Genomic DNA, 22,291 nt, shown 5'->3' on the forward strand with positions numbered 1-22,291 from the left:
TATTACAGAGCACAGTATTAAAAAACACACTTTAATAAAAGGTTTTGATAACAGACCAAAGCAAACAAAAAAGCCTCAAGTTTTTGAAAATGCTAAACATACACTTACAAACACAAGAAGAGCGCACACACTCAGCATCCTAAGATGATGGAGGAAAACAGTCCTTACAGGTCAGATTTGCAGAGGAAATGAACTGCCAATGAAACCTAAACAAGACAGAATTTCGGCAGCATTCAATACTGTAGTTATAATAAAAATGAAAACAAATGGGTGTCCAACACTTTTGAACATTTGATCTGTGTGTATATATAAGCTTATTTGAAGATCGAGTATCTGCAGGCATCCTAATTAAGCAGCCCTTGCCAGTAAAAACTATTATGTTTTAATTATATTCCTTAGGTAATGTCCTGGCTAAGCAGAGCATGAGAACAGATGCTAACTAGTCTATTTTTGGGATACTCTAGGTAAGGAGTCATTGAAGAAGAAAAGACACTGCCCTGTAGCATCACTGCAGAAAAGATTAGCTGTATTGCCTGTTCTCATCCAGGAAGCTCATTTCCAAGGAGAACTTTTCTTTTTGCCTCACCATAATATAGATATGCAACAGATGAGAATAAACCAGGTAAATCTTTTCCAACACTAATTCACAGAATGATTTAGGTTGGAAAAGACCCTTAAGATCGAGTCCAACAGTTAATCTAGCACTACCAAGTCCACCACTAAACCATGTCTCTAATGTAACCTAATTTGAGGTGTCCTACACTAGTAATTCTTTCCCAATAAAAGACCCAAGATGAAAATGTCTTTATATTTATACACGTGGACAAAAAAACCACCAACGTAACAAGGTAAGGTATGTTTGTTTTTCATTCATTTGAGAAAGGAAAGTGAAGTTATTTCACTTTTGAAGGAAGTTCTTTGAAGTCAGGAGCTTCACTATTTATTTGAAACCATTTATTTCCTCCTACAGTTCCAAAGAAAATAGTTACACAAACACATTAGAGGAAGCAGGTGTATAATTTCATTGAAAAGACATTTAAGTTTCTTAAAAAGGAACCTTATGTCAGCCCAGGAGATCTTTCAAACGTTTCCTCAAGTTACTTACTAGAACATATACTTTAATATTTATCTTACTACTTTACAAAAAGTAAGCAACCACGGTGTATTATTCCACAGAACTAGCAAGCACTGCTCTACAGCCGTAAGCACAAAGTTAAATGATCACTGTGCCAAGAAAACACCAATGTCACTTCAAGTTGTAAATATACGAAGAAAATTTTCAACATCACTGCAATTAAATGGTAAAATACCTAGGAACATGAGAGTTTAAAAAAAAAAAAAAGGAAGAAACTTCAAGCTAGACTGCAGAATTCCGTAAGATATTACGCCATTTGTTTTCAACGCACCCTCAGTTTTAGTTCAAACTCACTTATTTTATAAATCAGTTATCACTTAAGTTACAGTAACACTTGGAGTTGTTTAAGACTAATTAAGTTATATATAACTTTAAGAAATGTATTTCCGTGCAAAAAAAAACATTTACAAAATTCTATTAATGCACAGTTAATAGCACAGTTAGCTTGCAGGTTTTTTTTCATATTTCAATATAATTTCCTCCAACAACGCACAAAGCAACTTGATGTGGACAGAAACAAGACAGACAGTTCCTACAGGAATGTAGACAGATATGATGTTATTTTCCTGCTTTTTAAAATGTTGAATACTAAAGGGAATACACCTTTTCCAATGTCCAGAGCAAGAGGCTCTGATATAGAGGGGCTCTATGCTCAGTAAGCTTCACTACGTAGTTTGAGAGTCCTAGAGATGAAGCCCCTGCTGGAGTGGCTTAAAAGGCTTAAATTAGTACAAGTAGTTGTCCATGCTGTCTCTGTCGTGAGTTAACCTACCCTGCAGCAGAAATTCAGAACAGGGCTACCTTGCACCCTTCAGAGCGAGGTCAGATGTTCAGTTTAAATTGCCAATAAGATAGGTTTACGCTAAATCTCCAGATCTGAATGGAAGAAAGGGCATTCATTTCATGATATTGATGGTTGTAGGTCAGTAAATTCCAAGAATGGGACATTAATAAATAGGAGGTGGTAACAGGTTTAACATTTTAAACCACTGCAGCTATTTGCTAAATTAACAATGTCCTTACAATAGCAGCTAAGCTTCCAAAGGAGCTTGCTACTCTATTCTGTGGGACTAACTCCCAAAAGGCAATAATTTACCAGAATCTACTCTACAGGCCAGATACTAGCAGCACATAAAAGAGTACAGCAGTCCTACAAAAGGCAGCAGCAGGCTTCAAGCAAGGATGGATATAGCACCTCATGGTTAAACAGCAGATGTCATGGGGGAGGAGAAGGTAAGCAGTCAGTCAGATTAAGTCAAATTGGAAAAATACAACCATGCTATTGAAAACAGAAACTAAAGTAATAAGAAGTTAAATGCATTGTGACTCACCTCATTTTTACAGTTTAGTAAGCCATTTATTTCAAAGGACAATAACTCTATTATTAAGACTGCCTGACACTTCCTACTGTAACATCCTATTTCCAAAGGTGCTTAGAATCTTCTCAAGCAAACTAGGCTGAAAGTTATATTCTAAGACCTTCTTCAGCACTCTTATTTCAACCGAACTACTTAAGCCAATAACAAATAAAAAACTACACCCCAAAATACCACAACACTTTAATGAAGAAAAATATCTTAGAAAAGAAAACAAATCCAAAACTTACAGTATTTTCTCTGGAAGGGTTTAGCACTAGCACACTTGAGGCTGGAATTTGAATTCTGACCTGCGTATCTAGGATGCACACTCCATCAGCCTTCCAGCAACATGGATATAGACATGCTTGCAAGTTTTCAGGAATGGGAGAAGAAGGATACATGATTTCCAGCAAAGAGCATGTATTTTATCTGCTAAAATCTCTCCTGCACTTGATCCAGCCTGGAACTGAACAGAATCTTCCTTTCACTTCCAGGTGCACAATATGCTTGGGCAAAGTACCAGAAAATAAAGCTAGGAAGCTGACTTATCCTTTCCAAGATCCTACATTCACTACAAAGTAGCAGCAATGTAGAGATACTTTAACCAAACGTGGAGGGGACAGGATTAAACCTACAGAGAAAAGAAGGATCGGGCGGGGGGGGGGGGGGGGGGGGGGAAGAGTAGGTGGAAACAAGAATGGATATAGTCCAAATTTGCTTAGACATGATCCTGAGCAACCTGACCTAGAAGCAGCCCTGCTTTGAGCAGGGCCTGGACTCCACACCCTCCGAAAGTCTCTTTCAACCCAACTCATGCTGCAGTTCTAACAACAGTGGAGGTGGTGGCTGCCAGAAGGGCAACTGAAGTCTGCATTGAAACAGGAATAGAATGGCTGTACAGAGACTCCATCAGAGCATGTCAGAGAAAAATATAAGAAAAAACAGGGATCGCAGAGCCAGGAGACTGACAGGAGTTGTTCAGGGAAGTAATCTGGGAACTCTAGCACAAGTAATAGAGAAAAACGTATCTCATTAAAAACCCAGTGAGGCAGGAGGACTGGCTGATCACAAACACTAGAGGAAAAGGGGCTAACAAGCATAGGTTGAAGATAACAGAGACCCTACAAAGCATAGTTGAACTGGGAACAGCGAGAGAGGGAGCATTGCCAAATGACAGGAGAAAGACAAAAACATCAGACTAGGTACTGAAAATGATATAAATTTAGATTGTTTAAGGTATCTTCCTAACAAAAATCATACCTGATGAAATATGAATAGAATTTGGACAAAACACTGTTAAGTACACAGAAAGTAAAGGGTACATTGCTGGTGACAAATAAAAAAAGCAGCAAAAGCAGCTTGTACTGTCAAAGCATGCCTTCCTCTAGCACTCATCCTCTCCAGTCTAAAGACATCCATAAAACCCTCTGCATAAGCACATGGATCATACTGTCTAGGGTTGATCCCTATAAAGCATGACAGAGTATTATTAGATACCACTAGCTCAAATAGCAGCGGTCTGCCTAGTGAGTAGCTTCCAAACCTGCAGATATGATTGCGATTATTATTTTTAACAGCTAGGAAGCAGCACACAAACTACATTAGAAATAGCTTCACCGAGTAAACAGAAATAAGCCTTGGAGTTTGGAAATGAGTGCTGAAGTACATTACGACAGTCTAATTGCACGACTTTTATCCCCTTCCCCCAGCAGAATCTTTGACAAGTTCACACTTATCAGGTCACTACTCAGTATTTTGTTTGTTCTTACGCATGGTGCTCTCTACAGAAAAAAAAACAAACAAAACTGTATATAATGCTACATAGAAAGCAGGAATTGATTTCCTCACAAGCCATTGCAGAACACTGATATGTTAGATTAATCTTGCTGAAACAGTCAAATATCATATTCATGCCACCGAAGTAGCACGGTTATTATCCCTATTAACAGATAAAAATATTAAAGCATATGATTAAGGATGAATTTATTTACCAATGTCAGGTGCCTGATCTGATATACCCAAGAACTTAATTTCTTTCAAGCCTGTTACACAGCAAATTATATGTTCACCTGCAGTATCAATTGTGTACACACACAACACAATTCTCTCCCAAATGAAGAAATACTATTGATACTACATAGCCAGGATTCAGATGTCTTCATCAGGCAAGAAGAAAATCTTTTCAGTTTTCTCCTTTACTTGTGCTACATCTCCAAACTTATTCAAAAGAAACAATTGCCCTAGAGATTAGGTTTATTGCCACCCAACCTAGACAGGCTCCCCAGTGAGCAGGGCAAACATATTCTGAGGAATGCTTCTCTTGGGAAGAAAAAGAAACCAAAAAACCACAGAAGAACTATAACTTCATAAAGGTAGGCACGAAAGATGATCAAACTATGACTGCATCTTCAACTTTAATTCTGGCATTTCATAGCATTTGAGAATTTTACCTGAAACCTTAAACTGACCATAAAGTGCATGCAATGGCAGAATCAATTTCACTTTATGGACACGATGCGATCCTTCACATTGCAAAACCAGGGCAAGTCAGTCACCTAATTGCTGCAGAAGCCATACCTACCTGTTTCTAATATTTCTAGTGCACTCATCATGGTTTCTGAGAAACAGCTAGACCACCAGCATCCTGAAAGCATCTTCCTTGTCTTTACAACAGAAAGACAAGAGCTTTTGCCTTCTATACACTGTTAAAACTTGAGCCATTCTTCACCTACAAAAAGCATCATTTTGCAGAATGCTCATTAAAGAAGTTAAAGTTACTGCAAGCACATATCGAGTTAGACCATAATTACTCAAAGCCATACTCCAGTCAACTACTTTGATGACATGACAGTCATGTCATAATGAAGTTAAACCTAATAACCTCCTTTTTTGAAGAAAATCAAATCACCCAAACAAGCTTTTATCTTCCTCACCAAAACTCCAAACGCACCCATATTCAGTTACTAGTCAACAGTAATACTGTACAAACAAAGCATATAGTTCAGAGAGCTGAACTTTAAAAGGTGAGTAGTTCTAACTTCAGAAGGACTACATTTTACAGAGAGCTTCAGTACCTACATTGCTTTTTTCCAGATGAAAGCATCAATCTACCGAAGCTTTCCACAGAGGATGTAATTTTAACAGTACTACCAACTGGAAGCTCCTTCCTTTCAGAGTTCGAATTTGTTCTCTGACTGAATGACTTTTAGCACAATAAAACTATTCTTCTGCTTACTCTTAGAGGTGTGTTTTCATGCATTTCAGGAGGAACATCAACCATATCAAAATACATATTCGTTATTATTTTTACTTTTAACCACCAGAGATGAACAAAAGTAAATTTACAAAAGGCTCAACAGAATCCATCCCACAAATGCAGCATACTGTGGCCTTACGTTAACTGTGCATACGCCATTGTCTGTACAGACAAATTGTACAATGGCTTTAAAAGGCACTCAGTGCAAAGATCCCCACAGCTTGTAAGAGATAATTTAGGTTGAAACTGTGACTTAGAAAGTATGTTACCCTTAAAACAGAAAGGTAATATTGTAGGACCTTTGAGATAAGAAAAAGGATATAATTATATAGCTCTAAAAAAAAAAAATACAGCAGTACCTCACACCTCAGAAACAAGACAGAACAAAGCAACAATGAAAACAAAACTATGTCACCGTCTTCATATTTTACTCAAACAACACTTCTTGGTCTAGATCCAGCCATGATATTATGCTGATTAGGGCAGGGTGTAGGAGGTGGGAAGAAACCGTTTTACACTGCTTACTGTTGTAGAGAAAAAGCTGAAACGCTGCTGGGCAGGATCAAACAGGACGCTTCTATTTCTTAACCCATTCTCCAGTAAACACCACCTCCTCACAAAGCTCCAATTCAATAGCAAAAGATAAGTTTATTTGGCACATCATATACCTTATCTACTAACTAAATTAACACTGAAAACAGAGGAGCTTGTTCTTCCTTTCCCAGACAGGCAGGCAGCATGTAATCCTAATAATTTGAATTCCTGCAAGGCAGGATCTTTCTCTTTGTTTATCCTTGTTCTCTTTTCATTAGTTAGTTAATCCATTACCTAATTCATCTTGGAATCATCTTTAATTGTTAATAATGGAAAGACTCAGGACTCTTGTGCTGAGCTTACAGGGCTGTCTTCTATTCTTACCCTGGCTGAATTTCTGCCTGGTGTCAGGTCACAGAAGCCAAAGTCTACTTTTCTGCAGCTACGCACCACCACCACCAAACATCTGAAAAAGAGGCAACAGCAAATTGTTGGAAATAGTAGGAAAAGGAAGAAAGAAAGTGGAAAGTAGTAACTAGTCAGGTAGGAACTTGAGGAAAATACCTTTAGTTGCTAGATACAAAAATCCCTCAGCCCAAGTGGAGCTGGCTTAAAACTACAATGTTGTAAAATTAAGAGAAATAGTGAGCACAATAGCTTTGCAGGTTTCTTCTCTATGCTGTCCCACAGCACTGAGAAGAAGAATCTTACATTTCAGGGAAGCAACAGTCTGGCTTCACAAGCTATAAGCACTAAAGATCTCTTTGCTCAAAAAGGACCTAGAAGCTTGACACCTGCATCTCTGACCCTGAGTAAAAGGGCTCCTGGTCTCCCAAGATGTATTTTTAGCAGTGTCATATAAAGGAAAGCTTGAGCCCTTTTTTTGAAAATGCAAGTCAAACAAAAAGTTAAATATTAGATGCAGCTTCACAGGCAAAATGAAACTGAGAAGGTAACTGTTCTCAGGAAACTGAAGCAAGGTCTTCAACTCAGCAAAAAATAAGTAATTTTAAAGGCTTTATTCTCTTTATATTTGACTTAAGTTAGAGGAATACAAAGTCAGAGCACCTCCATCAGGACACATAGTGGAGAAGTCTTTCATAAAAATTATTTTTCCAGTACACATTCTAAAAATAAAGTCTTTAATCTCAATCACATTTCATCTTACAGTCACATTTCTTTGCACTCATCACCATATTAGATTGCTTATTACGGAAACACCAAATGCAGACACAAAGTAAGATACTTCCCAAAGTCTGATCAGAAGGAAAAGTTTCTCAGTAGGCTTCACCTTTTCCAGTTGGGTGGTCGTGATCACTACAGTCACTATTTATTCCAATCCAAATGTTCTTCCACTATTACAATGTCTGAGGAACAACTGGATGCTCCCTACATAAAGCATTTTGATACGAAGGAAAAAAGGCAAACAGTATATTGCAACAACCACCCTCTGTCAGCATCTTCACTTATAATATACAGTCCCTGTACAGATGTTCAGTTAATACTTACTAAAACATTTACTGTCAAGGTACAATTAGATCTTGATACAAGGAAGAGCTGCAGCACTGAACATGGGCTGAGCATATGGCCCCCAATTTTCAGGTCATAAAAAGCCCAAAGCACTCACCAACTATCTCATTTAGATAGCGTAAAAGCCTTTTATTTCCTAAAAAAGGTGCAAGTGTTTCTTCCCAAGATTGAGTTCTGAATGATACTGCAGAAGATCTGCCAAAACATTCCTCCCCTTGTTCAGTCTCACTTGAAATATACTTTAAGTTCTGTGCACTGTGTACTTTCAGCAAAGGAAATGGATGAATGACGCATTTAGGCATAGCACCACCAATAGTCTTTTCCTCTGGAATGCAACCATTACGGTGCTAAGAAAGATTTGTCTAAGAGCAGACAGTTAACAAGGCTAAATATTTAAAAATAAAACCAAGGCACAGCAACACTGGTGCTGTTATCACATACAAAACACGAGCTAGGTAGCACTGAAAAATCCCCACACCTCAACTAAAACCTTCAGTCCCACCTGAGATCCCCTGAGGTGCAGGAGGACTTTGCACTCCCTACAAACTACTTCTTGGAAACACAGACAAGGTAAATTTGTCTCACCAGAAGTCTTATACAGTACACTAAACAGTATAGCTGGAACTGTCTTACAGATTTTTCAGATTAAAAAAAAAGCTTTTTCAGATAAAAATAGAACTTGATTAACTTGATAGGGCTGGCAGAGTTTGGTTTTATGTGAAAATTCTGATCATTAACTGAGAAACTTAAAACTGATACTTTTACTTATCAAGAATATGCAGCATCAGTGAAACACAATGAGAACAAAGCAACATGATTCGTACTGCAGACAGTTTCTCCAGTTAGTTCTCTTGCTGAAACAGTTCCTCCTTCACTAAATGGAACAGCCAGAGGCTCCAATTTAGAGTAAGAGTCTAATCTGCCTTATGGGAGCAGCTAAAGGACCTATGGAAAAATGTTTGTTTAACAGTAATTTGTCTCAACTATAAATGGAAACAGAACAGAACTGACATAGTCCCACAATGACAGTTTGTGCTGAACAGTAACAGGATACTTGCATTAACAGAGTTGTGCTCTACTTAGGAAGCAAAAACAAGTGACTATACCAAACTGAATTGGTACAAACATTTATTTCTGCAAGATGCCCTTCAAATGTCTTGTTGAAGACATCATTAAGGAGTATGCTGGCCTCTAAAAGAGAGGAAGCTTTAATGCCTGAGGAAACACCTGTGTATATGTAACTTTTATTTAAGCTCATTTCATTATCTCTTTGCTAAGTTGCTTTAGGTTAAAGCAACTCTTATATCAGCTCTCCAGGCTGATACACTATATCCAGATGTGAAGTGACCCGAAAAAAAAAAAAAATTCGACAGCTATTCTTGTCTTGTAAATGGCAATTACAGTTCCAGTGTTCTGGCTACCTGTCCAACAAGATACTAATAGCCACCCTGCAGGTGACTGACTTCAATCCAGTTTGGGAAAGCCCATAGTAATCTTTCCATTGCAAAAAAGTAACCTAACACTCTTACTTTTTCTTATTCCATGGATAAACCTCAAGGTAGGGTTAATTCTTAGAAGTATGCCAGAGCTTCCATAGAAGTGAAATAAAACAGACAGTTTTATTGCTTGCCTTGATGAGGAAAGATCTAAGGGTGGTATCCCAAATGACATCTCACAACTCAACTACGGGGCTTTTCTTCCTTCTCTGAATTCTACTGTCTTTGAGGAACTCAAAGATTACTCAAAAGCTGAAATAATACATTCTCACAACAGGAAGAAAACTTCTAGAAGAGGCCTGCAATATCATAGTCCCACATAACATTTACAGTTCTCTTTAGATATCCATTGCTCTGTTTTGGATCCTTGAGGCAGTACCTGCACTATGAGAAAAAAAGAAAAAACAAACAACCCACACCAGAGAAGGACCAGAAATCAAAACCAAGGTAAAACACAGTTTTGCAGTGCCCAAGAACTGCCAGAAACCTACATGAAACAGACAGAGATCACTGAAGAAAGAAGACTAAGCTGCCTTATGACTCTGATGAGCAAAGTCTCTTCTACAAAGTGTCTTCTCATCAACTAAAAAACAACCTTACAAGAAAGTCTGGGATAATGAGGTGAACATTAGTTTACAAAAGTTTGGAAGAAATCTGTCGATCCATAAATACCAGCAATAGACCAAATACCTACTTGATAATAACAACTTAGAGCACTAAGAAATAAAATTAAAAAAAAGAGTGTCTGAAGAAATCTTCTAAAGTAACCTTCAGGTAAACACTTGAGAGAAGACTGAAATTCTACTCTGAATTCTACTCTTTAGTTCAAACTCACAGTTGTTTCTTTGGACTTTTATTTCTGAGTTGAAGCCGAATACACAACATCTGAAATCTAAATGATATACAACACAAAAAGGTTTCAATTTTTCCTTAAAGATTATTTCACTGAAGATATAAAAGACAAACTACTAGAAATGAACTAAGATGATTAAATGACAGATAAAACTTTCACTTCAGAAAATGAGAAATTAAAAAAAATTGTACACTGCAACACTACTGAAAAGAACCCGTTCTCTAAGACTCAATTTAACTTTTTACCATCTTGGTAGAAGTGTACCTCCAGATGCAATTCAGAGGCTTTAAGCAATGTAAGATCCAACACCACTCTTGGTATCTTGAAGCTGTGTTATGTACACCGATTCATTCAGCTACACATCTTCCATCAGTTAACACAGAAGGGACAAGGGAAACTTACAGCTAAGACAAACGTAAAAAGAGAAAAATCTGAAATTAACTTTTTTATGGATCAGCCAGTGTTAGAATGAATTTTATTAGTCCTTCGAAGAGTCTTCGCTGACCCTAAGAAAGAATCAGACTGACTTGCAACTCAGCTATCACACTAAGAGTAGAGCCTAAAACGAGTATCCATCAACTCGTTCTAGTCAGGTATTAAAATCTGTTCTACTAGGCTGGTATGTGGCGTTTAGGCGCAATTCAGAAAACAAATCACAAAGCTAATTATGGATGTCTGACCATAGGCCAGAGTAAACTGACCCCAGAATGGAGACCACAAGCTTGGCTAAAGGCCATCAGAGGACAGTGGTGCAGAACAGTATAGTTGTACTTCAGAGTTCAAAGACCTTTCTCAGCACTTCCAAACCAGGATTCAGAAGTCCTGTGAAAAGACTTAGGTGTCCTACTTTGTTTGCCTGGGAAGAGGTGGATAGGGAAGGGGGGTAAGGAGGGGAATCTTAGTGAGAAATACTTCAGCAATACTAAGGATCAAAAAAAGCCTAAATAACCAGGAAAAAAAAAAGGCAACTGGAACTGGTTAGAAAGAATCAGCTACCCACTAAACAAATTCAGTCTTACGTTTCTGTCATAGGGAGTAATAGTTAAATGCTGTTAATTAATAACAGAAAAATAAAAGCATACACATTTTCCATCACAAAAGGCTCTACCCAGCTGCCAAAAGAATTCAAGGGCTTGTATTCTTTCATAGGTTGACAATATTCACATAAAACAAATTTTCCTAATACATATATTAATGCTAGACTGGGAATCCCATGGCTACGGGAGTTTTAATGATTCATTTACTAACAGAGAGACCAGGATTTGTGCACACTACGAAGGTAAACAAATACATCTGTCAAATTTCCTTCCTCCTGAGCCTCAGCTAGCATAACTAATCGAAATCTGCTGATTGCTCTATATAAGAAACATGTCATTTTTCTGGTAGATATAAGGGGAAGGGGAGAGAAGAAAATCGCACATACACATTTCAACTTGTCTTTAGAAATTATGATCTGATGTCCTCAAACTCAAAAACAGCTGACAACATAAACGTAACAGCTAGAATTCAGCATTTTATAAGTGCTGAATGGTATAAAGCACAGTTGAAACTCTGGCACACTTCAAGAAATACATATACAGAAAAGTTACGCATATGTAAGCCTTTTTGGTTTTAAGAGTAGCATTACTGCCATTACGCAAGAGGGAAACTTTCATTTTCATTTTCTGGACCAAATACACCTAGTTCACATGCAATTAAAAGAAAAAGGCTTTCTGAAAGTTTTGAATACAAGCATTTAAACGCTTACAGTTAAATAATGGTAAGATTTTGGAAATTGTTAAGTAATGTTACACAGTCATCATTTCTAAGCATGCAAGTGAATTCTGTTAGCTGGGCAATTCAGAATCTATACTTCGGTTTGACCTGGATATTAAACTGAAAACCTTATTTCCAATGAACTTAGTAAAAAACATTTAATCAGATACTGAAATATGGTTCTCTGGCTAAGAAAAAAAATCAATTCTTAAAAAAAAAAGGAAAAAATTGAATTTTTAAAAGTAAATTTATCATTAGTTTTGTCTACAAAATTAAATCCTGCGAGACCCATTTCCCAAACTACCTCTTGCATTTTAAAAATAACGCTGTCCTTGATGACAGTTGAGATAAAGCACTACTCAGAACCAATACCAACTACAGTATTTTAACAGAAAATAGAGACTTGTGCTCCCCACGGGAAACACAGGCATGTTTCCAATAAGCAACTACAAGGGCACGAAGGATTCGAATTTTGATTTCTCTGCTCAGCAATAACTGTATTCTACTACCGCCCCTTTGGCACACTCCCACAACTCTGCTCCAGTAGCTACCCCTCTGGCAGAGCCCCATTTCTTTCCATCAGAGGGTACTGGAGCAGGAGGGGAAAGGCAGGACACCTCCCCTCTGCCAACCATCACCTCTTCAGCTCACTCACATGCACCACGGCGTTCAGATTGTTACCCCTTTTTCCCTACGGTTCCAAGACGTGCCTGAAACAGTTGCTGTATGCGTGGTGCACTGCCAGGTGGAAAACTCCTGGCTCTGCAGAAGGACCTGTGCAAGGAAAACACTCGGCAAGGCGCTGGCTATCACCGCTGCCGGTCCCCCCACCGCCTTTACAGCCAAGGTGCAATATCCCTGGTCACTCCAAACCCATCCGCTCCTCGGGTTCACCGGACCCGGGGCGGACAGCAGAGCACAGAGAGTTAAACGAGAACCTCTCGGGGGTCAGTGTGCGAACCCTGCCCCCCGGACTAAGCCGAAGGACCGGGAGTCGCGTGCACCGCTCGCCCCGTGCCCTGCAAGTTCAAGTGCAAGAGTTCCCAGGGCCCCGCCGGCGGCCCGATGCCGCTGCCGGGCGGCGGAACCGAGGCGCCCGCCGAGGGGGCTCCCCGCGGCGCCGCGGCCCACCCGGGCAGGCGGGCGGAGGGCGGCAGCACCTCCCCGCACACCCCCGCCCGCCGCGCCGAGGCCAAGCGAAACCCACCCGCGGCGGCTCCACCGCCACTCCAGCCCTTCGGGCGGGGGGGCGACCCGGGCCGGCCGTGCCCCCTTCCTCCGCCACGGCTTGGGGCGGGACGGGACGGGCCGCTCGCTGCGCCCGGGGGGAGCCGAGGGGAGACAATGGGCACGATGACTTCACCCTCCAGCAATGTGAGGAGCAGAGGCGGCCGCCGCCGACTTTCCCCCGGCCCCCAGGACACCCCTGGGCCGCGGGGCCCCCAGCCGCAGGGGGGACCCGCCCGGGCCCTCTCCCACCCGGGCTCGGGCCCCCGCCCAGAGGCGGCTCCGGCTCGAAGGCTCCGCTCCACCCCTTACCCTCCGCCACGCTCAGGGCGGCGGCTGCCAGCCGCCAGCAGAGGCCCGAGGAGGAAGACGCCGCCGCAGGGCCGCTCCGCGCCCCCTGCCCCGCCGCGGGCCTACCCCCGGTACCTGCGAGTCGGCGGGAGGAAGCGGCGCCGTTCCGCCCGCCCGAGCCCGGCCCCGACCCGACGCAGGAAGCGCGTGTGTCTGTGTGTGTGTGTGTGTGAGGAACGGAGGGGCGGTGCTGCCGCGGCCGGGGCGGGGCCGGCCGGGGCGGGGCGGGACTGGCCCGGCGGCGCTGGGCCGCAGCCAGCTCTGCCCGCCGAGGGAAGGCGGCGCCCGGGCCGTTGGTTTCCTCGGCGCGCTGAGCTCACGCGCACGGCGGCACCGCCCCCTCGCTCGCCCCCGGCGGCCGTTGGGGCGGGGCGGCCTGGGCGCGCGGCGGGCGCCGCCCGCCCCGCCTTCCCCGGCGGGAACCGAGGGTGGCTTCGTCTCTCCGCGGTTCGGGTCTGGTCCGGCCCGGCTCTGGGGGAGCGCGGCGCCGGTAGGGGCAGGGGCGGTGTCCGCTCCCCGGTGGCGGTCAGCTCGCAGTGCCGGGGCGCGGGGACTCGGCGGGGCTGCCAACAGTAGCGGCGGCAACGCAGAGTAACGATTTACTGTCCCGTGGACTTCATCCCCGTTAAAACGTGAGGGCGCAGGGCGAAGAACGAATCCGTTGAGGCGCTTCAATAGGCTGGCGTCGCTGAACAGTGGTCGCTCGCCGAAATGGCAAAGCACTGATTTCGCGCTGTAAAATACAGACGGCCCAACTCTCCCTCTCCTCTCCCTCTCCTCTCCCTCTCCGCTCCTCTCCTCGCCATCCGAAATAGAGCCTGCTCCAGAATTTGCCCAGAAGCCCTCAACTTTTCTTTCGAAAAGGCACGACCCTGCTCTCCGGTTAGCTGCAGTCCACCCCGGGCGACGGCGTGCGGCAGCTGAAATCCCGGTCCGCCTCCGACCGGGCCGTACAGCGCACCCGTCCCCCTTGTTCGCTTTCTCCGTCTCCTTTTACTACGGACCTTCACGCCGTCGTTCCCGGGATTCCCTCTGCCCGCAAGCCTACCTTAGCTGCTGCCCTCTCCGCAGCCCGCTCGGCGCTCCTGACCTCTGCTTCTGGGCCAACTCCAAATCTCTCTCCTCTGTTCTCTGGCATATATTAAGAATTATTTGTGTACGTTAATATTACATCAGTTTTAAATCGTGTGCTTTTTTTTATTTTTCCTTTCTCTAGTTAATCATTCATACACCTCTGAGTTCTCTGGAATTGGAGTTTATCCTGTGCTTATAGATGGCCGGTGGTGCTTCCGTTAAGCTGGTGTGAAACCTAAAAGCTTACTCTGGAAAAAGTTGCTAATTACTCAGCCTGCATTTAACATGTGCAAATATCATAAAATGAATAAAATGGACCGTGCTTTTCCTGCGGGATTTGCGATGTATGGCCGGTTAAATGCTTGCATGTACACTTACCTTTATTTATGTGCATAGTTCCATTTAAGTCAATAGGACTACTTCCAGTACATCAAATTAAGAGTGAATAAAAGTCATTCCATGGTGAGACACTTAATCTGAAACGACAGAATAAGCAATTAAAACAAACAGGGAGGGGAAGTGGAAAATGAGGGTAACAGCAATGAGATTATACTGGAATTCTGGTGTGTTGTGTACAAACCTCGGCAGTTCCTTCTTTGCTTGTAAACGCCTGTAGCTAGGTGAGTTACTTAGGCTCCAGTATTGCAAACATGTACGTGTCGCTTAGGGCATGTAAGCAGTGCCATTGTATTCAGTTGGATAAGATACGCAGAAAAATGTTAGATGTGTTTGCAGGGTGAAGTCTTGGCCTCTTTCTTTTGTGTGAGATTTGGTGCAGAGAAATTGCATTAGAGAACTGAAGTTCACAAAATGAGGGGAGAAAAAGGAAAGGCGAGAGTGGAGATGAATGAGAGAAAGAAAATTAAGAGGGGAACAGACAGATTAGCCTATAGAATAGCACGATAGGGTAGGTGAACAAATTTTGACTGGATCAGGAACAGCGAATGATTTTACCAACTCAAATGTGCAACCACTAATAAACCAAAAAGCAGCAACAAGGAATGCAAAGCAATGCATTGTTTTCTAAATGTCCAGAGGGATTCAGCAAATCAGTACAAATATTCTGAAGTCTCTTGGCTACTGCTGGAGGCAGGAGGGGAACAGAGCCCAGGTGTTTTAAAATTCTGCACTGGGAGATTGAGCAGTCACTGTGACCGTCAGCTAGTTTCTCCTTGATGCTGATGAGGGACAAAGCAAACCTCCAGCCAGCCACCCTCCTGAGAGCTCTGCAGCAGAGAGCCTGCAGCCAAGTAGGTGCTTTTCATCAGAAGCATTCAAAATAGTCAATTAACAAAATAAAGAAAGCAGAGGGAGGAAAGAGAATCTTTTCTGCACAAGCTGTACACAAAAACTGACAGTGGTTTGTTTTGATATGTAGGAAAGATGTTTATTGGTTTGCTTGCTTGCTTATTATTGTAGAGCAGGGTGACAAAGAGTTATTAAGGAATGTAGGGCTGCCCAAACCCTTTAACAAAGAGAAAATACCTCATGCATGCTGCATTTTGTGAAGCATACAAGATTTATGAAAACAAACAGTCCTGTCTTTCCAAAACACTTTCTGGAGAACATCTAGGATTGAAACATTCTGGGTATTTAATTCAGCTGCTGGCAGAAAAGTACAAAGTATTATATCAGAATACAAAAATACTGCCCTCCCAGCAGAGCATCTGGTACGTTCTAAGGAGACATAAGCACACACAACACGCTGTCAAATATGGAAAGGCAAAAATTGTATCAGCATGAAGAGAGGTGAGCAGACAGGACTGAGAAAGAAAAGTGCTTTTTCTTTCAGAGACAGGAAATGGAGAAAGGGTATGGCATGGACAACATTATCTTAATATAGCATATTCTCATAATCTATGCTTGTACGGACTGCTGGCCTCAGCCTAGTTTCAGTATTTACATGTGAAACATTGCTATCTCATATGAAAGGGTACTGTAAAATCCAGTGCCTTGGGCCAGAATTTCATATGTTTATGGTCTTTTCTTTAAACTTATGTTGGAATAGTGTTAAATGTGATGGGTAAATGTTTTCATCTCTCTGAACCCACATCTGAGTCTCTCTTAGAAATCTGAATATTCAACCGTCGTCCTGAACATAAAATTGGCAAAGCCAAACTCTTTTTTCCTATGGGTAATTTTATATTTCCTGCGGCCTCTGCCATCATCTGGTGTCCAGTCCATCATTTTTAGGGGAAAAAAAGACATCCTCAACCTTTCCCCTTTTGACACGCACATTTGTGTTGCTCATATTGTTCTGAAGAACACCCTTTGTTTGGGGATTCACCACCCTCCTACGTTTTCCGGCTCAACTGCCTTGCCAAATTTTTTTTTTTTTCTTCTGGAGAGTTTATTTTTAGCGCCTCTGATTTTACTGATCTTACAGTGTTGCCCCACAGATGGCTGCATTTGCACAAAAAGCCTAGGAGAAGATTTATGTGGCAGCAGGAACAAGTAGCGTGGGGAAGGCAGAGAACTATTTAGATCAATTTTTCCACTGGAGAAAACATAGTGTGGAAATGCATTCTGACTTGCAACTGAAGAAGAGAGGATAAAAGCTTTTGATGGATTAAAATATCTGCAGTATATGCTGATAGCAAAACATGTCTTTAGACTGGACATGCAAAATGCACAATACTAATAAGTATCAGTATGTGACTGATAAATATCTTATTATATATTAGTATAGCTAAGACACAAATTGTGTGGGACAGGAATAGGTGTTGAATTCTGTCAGGTTTCTGTTTACTCTTTGTGAAAGATCATTTGCCACACGCTGGTTGTCATCAATTATATTGATTGCAGTAGATTAAAAAATACATACTCTGGAAGAAATCCAGATCAGCATTTTCTCAAAAGGCATCATTAACCTGAAGGTAAAATGAAAGTATATTTAAATACAGGGCTACTCTGATGACAAGCCTAGGAAAATGGATTAGTGTCAAATCGAGCTAGCTGAGGTAGAGGCAGCCTCACTGATCCAAGTTACAAAGCAGCAAGATATCAGTAAACAATGTGCAGGCTGAGAACTTTCCAAATTGTCGGCATGTCATAAAACATTAAAGATCAAGGCTTCCATAGCCATTTTAAACATCTCAGATATCTTAGAGCTCATCATTTGATCTAATCAGTTTCTGTCATAGCCAACAAAGAAAAAGCAAAGGTAGAAAATTTAAGATATCTAGAACTACTGGCCCATAGAACATGCCTACTCTAATAAAGAAAATCTGTTTAAAACAATTAAATAGGTTTATTTCCAGCCCCAAATAGAGGGAATGGAAGTATTTAGACAGATCTGGGTGCCTGAAACCAAGAAGTTGTTCCTAAACATATATGTGATGTTACTCAACTTGTTAGGCTCCAAAAGTCTGCAAAAGACTTGTTAATGAGCTTAACATTCTTGAACACCTAAAACTCCACTCTTGGACATAATGTTTAAGCTCTGGAGACTATTCCGGAAGTTAGGTGCCTAAAGGTGAGGAGTTGCAAGGTGTACACGTGGCACCTATGTATTTTCTCGGTGCTAGCCCTTTTTAAAGTTCAGTTGCTATCACTCCTTATGTAGCTTCAATTTGTTAGAGAAATAAATGAAAATCAAGTAAGAGTTACACTGCGGAAAGCAGCAGACCATCATTTCTGTTGCACAACACTGTTTCCATTCTAGTCTCCTGGGCTTTCCTCCTCTGTCATTCAGAACAGCTTGAAACGTCTGTTTTTCTGGGTTGAGAAGCTATGTGCTAGGTCTCTGCCCAAAGGTGAAAATGTTTCTGGAAAGCTTGAGCAAGAGTGTTTTTGCTGTTTTAAGGGTGAGAACAGTGGGTTAGGGGGAAAGAATTGCATAAAGGTAAAAGCGCTTGAGGGTTTTCTAAATAACTTTTTCATCAACATCACTAGATGTGAAAATTTTAAAGTCATGGTGGAAATAATGCTGCTCAGGAAAGGCTTGTACTTTTTCCAAAGTTGGTCTCAAATCAGCCAGAGGGTCCTTCAAGCAGCATATATGGTCTGTCTTTGGGAAAGCCAGAGAACATTTAGACTTGCCCTTCCTTGAGGAGCTAATATCTTCACAGATTTAGCTGTCCTTTGAGTCAGAAACAGTGCCTCTGTATTTTCGTGGTGACACACTGGCTGCACCCCAAAGTCCTAGTCCATCAGTTGCCCTGTTACTGCATAATCCTTCCTGGAGTGGCTCATCTACGCTGTATCTCCATGTTCCCTCACAGATAAACCTGGATGGGGGAGGCTGGTGAGGGAGGCGCTTGGTGCCCACGGGGGTCCCAGTTCTGCATGTGCTATGGCTCCAGTCTGCTGCCGATGGTACGGGACCTCCACAAGCATCACAGCAGGCCATGTGGCTTTGTCTCTCTGCGCGTCCTCAGTTGAGTATTGTTGGTCACTCACAGGCAGTTAAAAAAATACGCCATCTATGTGACATCAAGGAGCCAAAGGGAGCCTTTGCCACCGTGTCCGTGGGGTATGGAGAAGCAGAGCATTTCTCTGCAGGAGCACCTTGCAATGTGTGCTGACCTGTCTCAGGTCAGCTCCGAGGAGGTCATTAGACCTGAAGGCAGCATGCGTTTGAACCCAGGATGACACCTGCCAGCCTGGACAGCACGAGGAGGGGATTCTGGGCAGGCATGACACCACACCACCCATTGCTGCACGCTGTCACCTGTGGTCGTGCCAGGCATTGCACGGCTGGCATGAACACAAAGATGTGTCAAAGGCAGTAAGAGGGGTGTCCTCCTCAGACATAGCATACAACATTTGACTGTCCTGTGGCCACAAAAAACATCTTGTCGGAGAGCAGCACAGGCCAGGCAGCTGAGGGGCACTGGGGCAGCCCCAGCTGGGGCATTGGGCATGTCCCTGGGGACAGGCTGAGGCCAGGCTGGGTCATGAGCCCATCTGTGGACTTGGCTCAGTGGGGCCTGTGGCGGGTTGGGGCAGGGCTGTGGGAACCAGAGATTGTCCCTGCAGTGATGTCACTGGGGCAGGGGCTGATGGCCCCAGGGGGCTGGCATCAGGGCCCTGGGCAAGGACAGTCAGGGCTGTGGGTGCCCTCAGGGCACCAACACATCCTTATGGAGAGACTCCATATGGCTTTGGCCATTGCTGACTTTCCAAGAGGAGCTTGCATAAGCAGAGCTCTGGCGGGAGCACTGGTGTGTGCAGTCACGTTGTTAGTGGAAAAGGACAGAGGTGGGGGTCAGTGAGGGCTGATTGCCTTTGGTCCCTGCTTAGAGGGCACGTGGGTCTGATCCAATGGCTGCGAGAGCCAACAGGCAAGTGGCAGTAGGACACAGAACCTCTGTACAGGGAGAGCTTTCCAGAACTGTGTCATCCTTCCTGGCCTTGCCAGGGCAGATAGACCATTCATGGAGGAGAGTTGCTTACTGTGTGTGGGGAGCTGCAAACACAGCTCTACCAGGTTGCCCAGCCCGCTTGCCATAAAACATCCTGCAGCCCCAGCTACTGCCCAAGGATGGAGGACACAAGCAGGGCACTCCAAGGCAGCCTGGTCCTCCCCAGTGGATGAATTCTGCATGCCATGGACAGCCGTTCTCCTCTACACACTGCGACCACTGCCAGGGTGGCAGTTTCACCACAAGCATTGCGCTTGTGGCCATGCCTGCCTTCCTGCCAACATCTCTGGCAAGTTTGCTGTTTACTGTAATCACTCTCATCAGGACCCTCATGAAGCAGCAATTGTGGCCTCTACCTCTTGCCCAGAAGTCTCCTCTGTTGTCTCTCCTTCCTCAGGCTAGTCAGGAGCAAGCCACCAAGCCTGCCTCCAGAGTCAGGTGGGAACTTCTTGCTTGACTCCAGACACAAGTTATTAACAGCAATTTCCCATGGTCAGGAGGATCCAACTTAAATAATCTCTCCCAGGTTCCCAAGACTTCAAGCCCCTTTTGGGACAGTTATTGCGTAAAGAGAGGGCTGTGACTGCAGTGCCAGGAGATTACCCAGGAAAGGTACATAGAGCTCTGAACAGCTTTGATTCATGGTAGGCGGCGGCATACCAGGATATGCCTACTTTGTCCATGATGTAACATGACTGGAAGGTAACTACTGGTCTCAAATGTCCCTTCTATCTGAAGTAGCCAAAGGTTCTCAGTCTAGTCACCACTCAGACCAGGCTACAGAGACGGAGAAATATCAACAAAGACCGTTGGTATAATGCCTCAAACCTTTGATAGAGATTAGCTTGTGTCTACCGAGCTTCTTCATCGTGCAGTCTAAGCTGATGCTCACAGAAATGTGCATTGTCTAGGGCTGAGTCCCAGTTCCTGACACCTCTCCCAGACACCTGGGCAGTTAGCTTTGGAGAAGTGCTCCAAGTAATGCTCCCAGTATGCAATCTGCAAAGGGTAGAGCCAAGCCCCTGCATCCTTACACAAGGTTGCAGTGCAGGCCCTGAGGGTGCACAGGTATCTTCAGGAGACGTGCTCCAGTGGGGACCTGAAGGAAATAACAGCAGAGGAGTGGCAACAGATCTATCTCCAGCAGTATTGCCATCAGCTGCAGAACCATCCCTGATGGAAGAAAGCTGAACTGGCAGATGATCCATGAAGGTTTGGGCTGAGACTTCAAGGGCAGCCCCTGCGAGCTCCGGGCCTGGAGAGAGAGGAAGAGAGCATGTCCCACAAGCTTCTTCCTTCTAGGTCCATGGCAGTCAGCCTGCACACCGAGAGGGCTTGTGAGGAGTGAGAAGGCCACAGGAGCTTTGTAGGTGTCCTTTCTTCTTTTATTTTACTTAAAGACCAAACTTACTTCATGGGTAAAGGGCATTTTAAATAGCTTTTTTCAACCTATTAATATTTGTTTTGGAATTTGAAGTACTTCTTTCTAGCTCCTCTCTGCATTCTTGAAGCATGTGACAGTTCAGTTTCTCATCTCCACAGCGATGAACCAGCCACCTTTACTCAGTGAAAGAACACATGGGTTCTGGACCCATGAAAGGCAAGAAACTAATCCCACTGGGTTCATTGGGAATGCGTAGGTTTTTTGCTATCCATTAGCCATTTAACTACATAGTTGGCAGAACGTTCCTGGGAATATCTCAGATTTGCTACGGACCATGGTATCTGGGAGAGAACCAGCTGTGTGTGGTTGAGAACAGGCAGTGGCTCTTCAGCCATAACAGCTTCCATGCCAACAACCTTCTGGATCAACTATGGGATAATCCTCTGAACCACACCTTGCAGAGTCTTATCGAGTTCAGTCTCTTTATCGTGCTCAAAACCAAAGGCCTAGAAAACACATTATGCAGTTTGTACATGGGGGACTGTATGCGCACTTGCATTGATGGCAAAGTGAGGAAAATGCTGTCGTGTTTTCCTTTCCCTGCTGTCCAACAGGGTCCCCAGGAGCTGGCCTTCCATCTGCCTTCACCCCTCTGCCATGTTACAAATGGGATGATAGAGGTCTTGGGTGGTGTGCAGATTTTGCCTCTCCTTCTCAAAAATGAAACTGAATTGATATAAAATATATTTAACATATGTTTTAGGCCACAGTTGTTAATTTCTAGAACCAGATGTCTTGAGTTAGCCTCTTACTTTCTTTCATGCTAGAATTGCCTACTGTCCCAAAGTAATCAAGGCAGGAATCAGTGGATTTGGCTTCTCTGAAGACTGTGTCTGCTTCAAGTTCTGCAGAAGGTACTGTGTGTGTTGGTGTTGCTTCTTTTTTTTTTTCTTGGCTTGTCTTCACAGGGTT

General features: G+C 43.2%; 1 protein-coding gene across 3 annotated transcripts in view; it reads right to left on the bottom strand.

Moving 5' to 3' along the window:
- The window catches only part of RNF19A (ring finger protein 19A, RBR E3 ubiquitin protein ligase), a 59,553-nt gene extending 45,940 nt beyond the window's left edge, over positions 1-13,613 (bottom strand). The window contains exon 1 of one of the 3 annotated variants that reach the window (XM_086608770.1): positions 13,571-13,613. The gene's annotated coding sequence lies outside the window, so the exon portion shown is untranslated. Of the gene's footprint in view, positions 1-6,667; positions 6,725-13,124; positions 13,155-13,570 lie in introns of those variants that run through there. The other 2 variants (XM_086608773.1, XM_086608772.1) reach the window with 2 other exon arrangements.
- Between the last annotated feature and the right edge of the window lie 8,678 nt (positions 13,614-22,291).

This window comes from Tauraco erythrolophus, chromosome 3 (genome assembly GCF_009769465.1).
Source record: "Tauraco erythrolophus isolate bTauEry1 chromosome 3, bTauEry1.pri, whole genome shotgun sequence".
Classification (NCBI taxonomy): Eukaryota; Metazoa; Chordata; class Aves; order Musophagiformes; family Musophagidae; genus Tauraco; species Tauraco erythrolophus.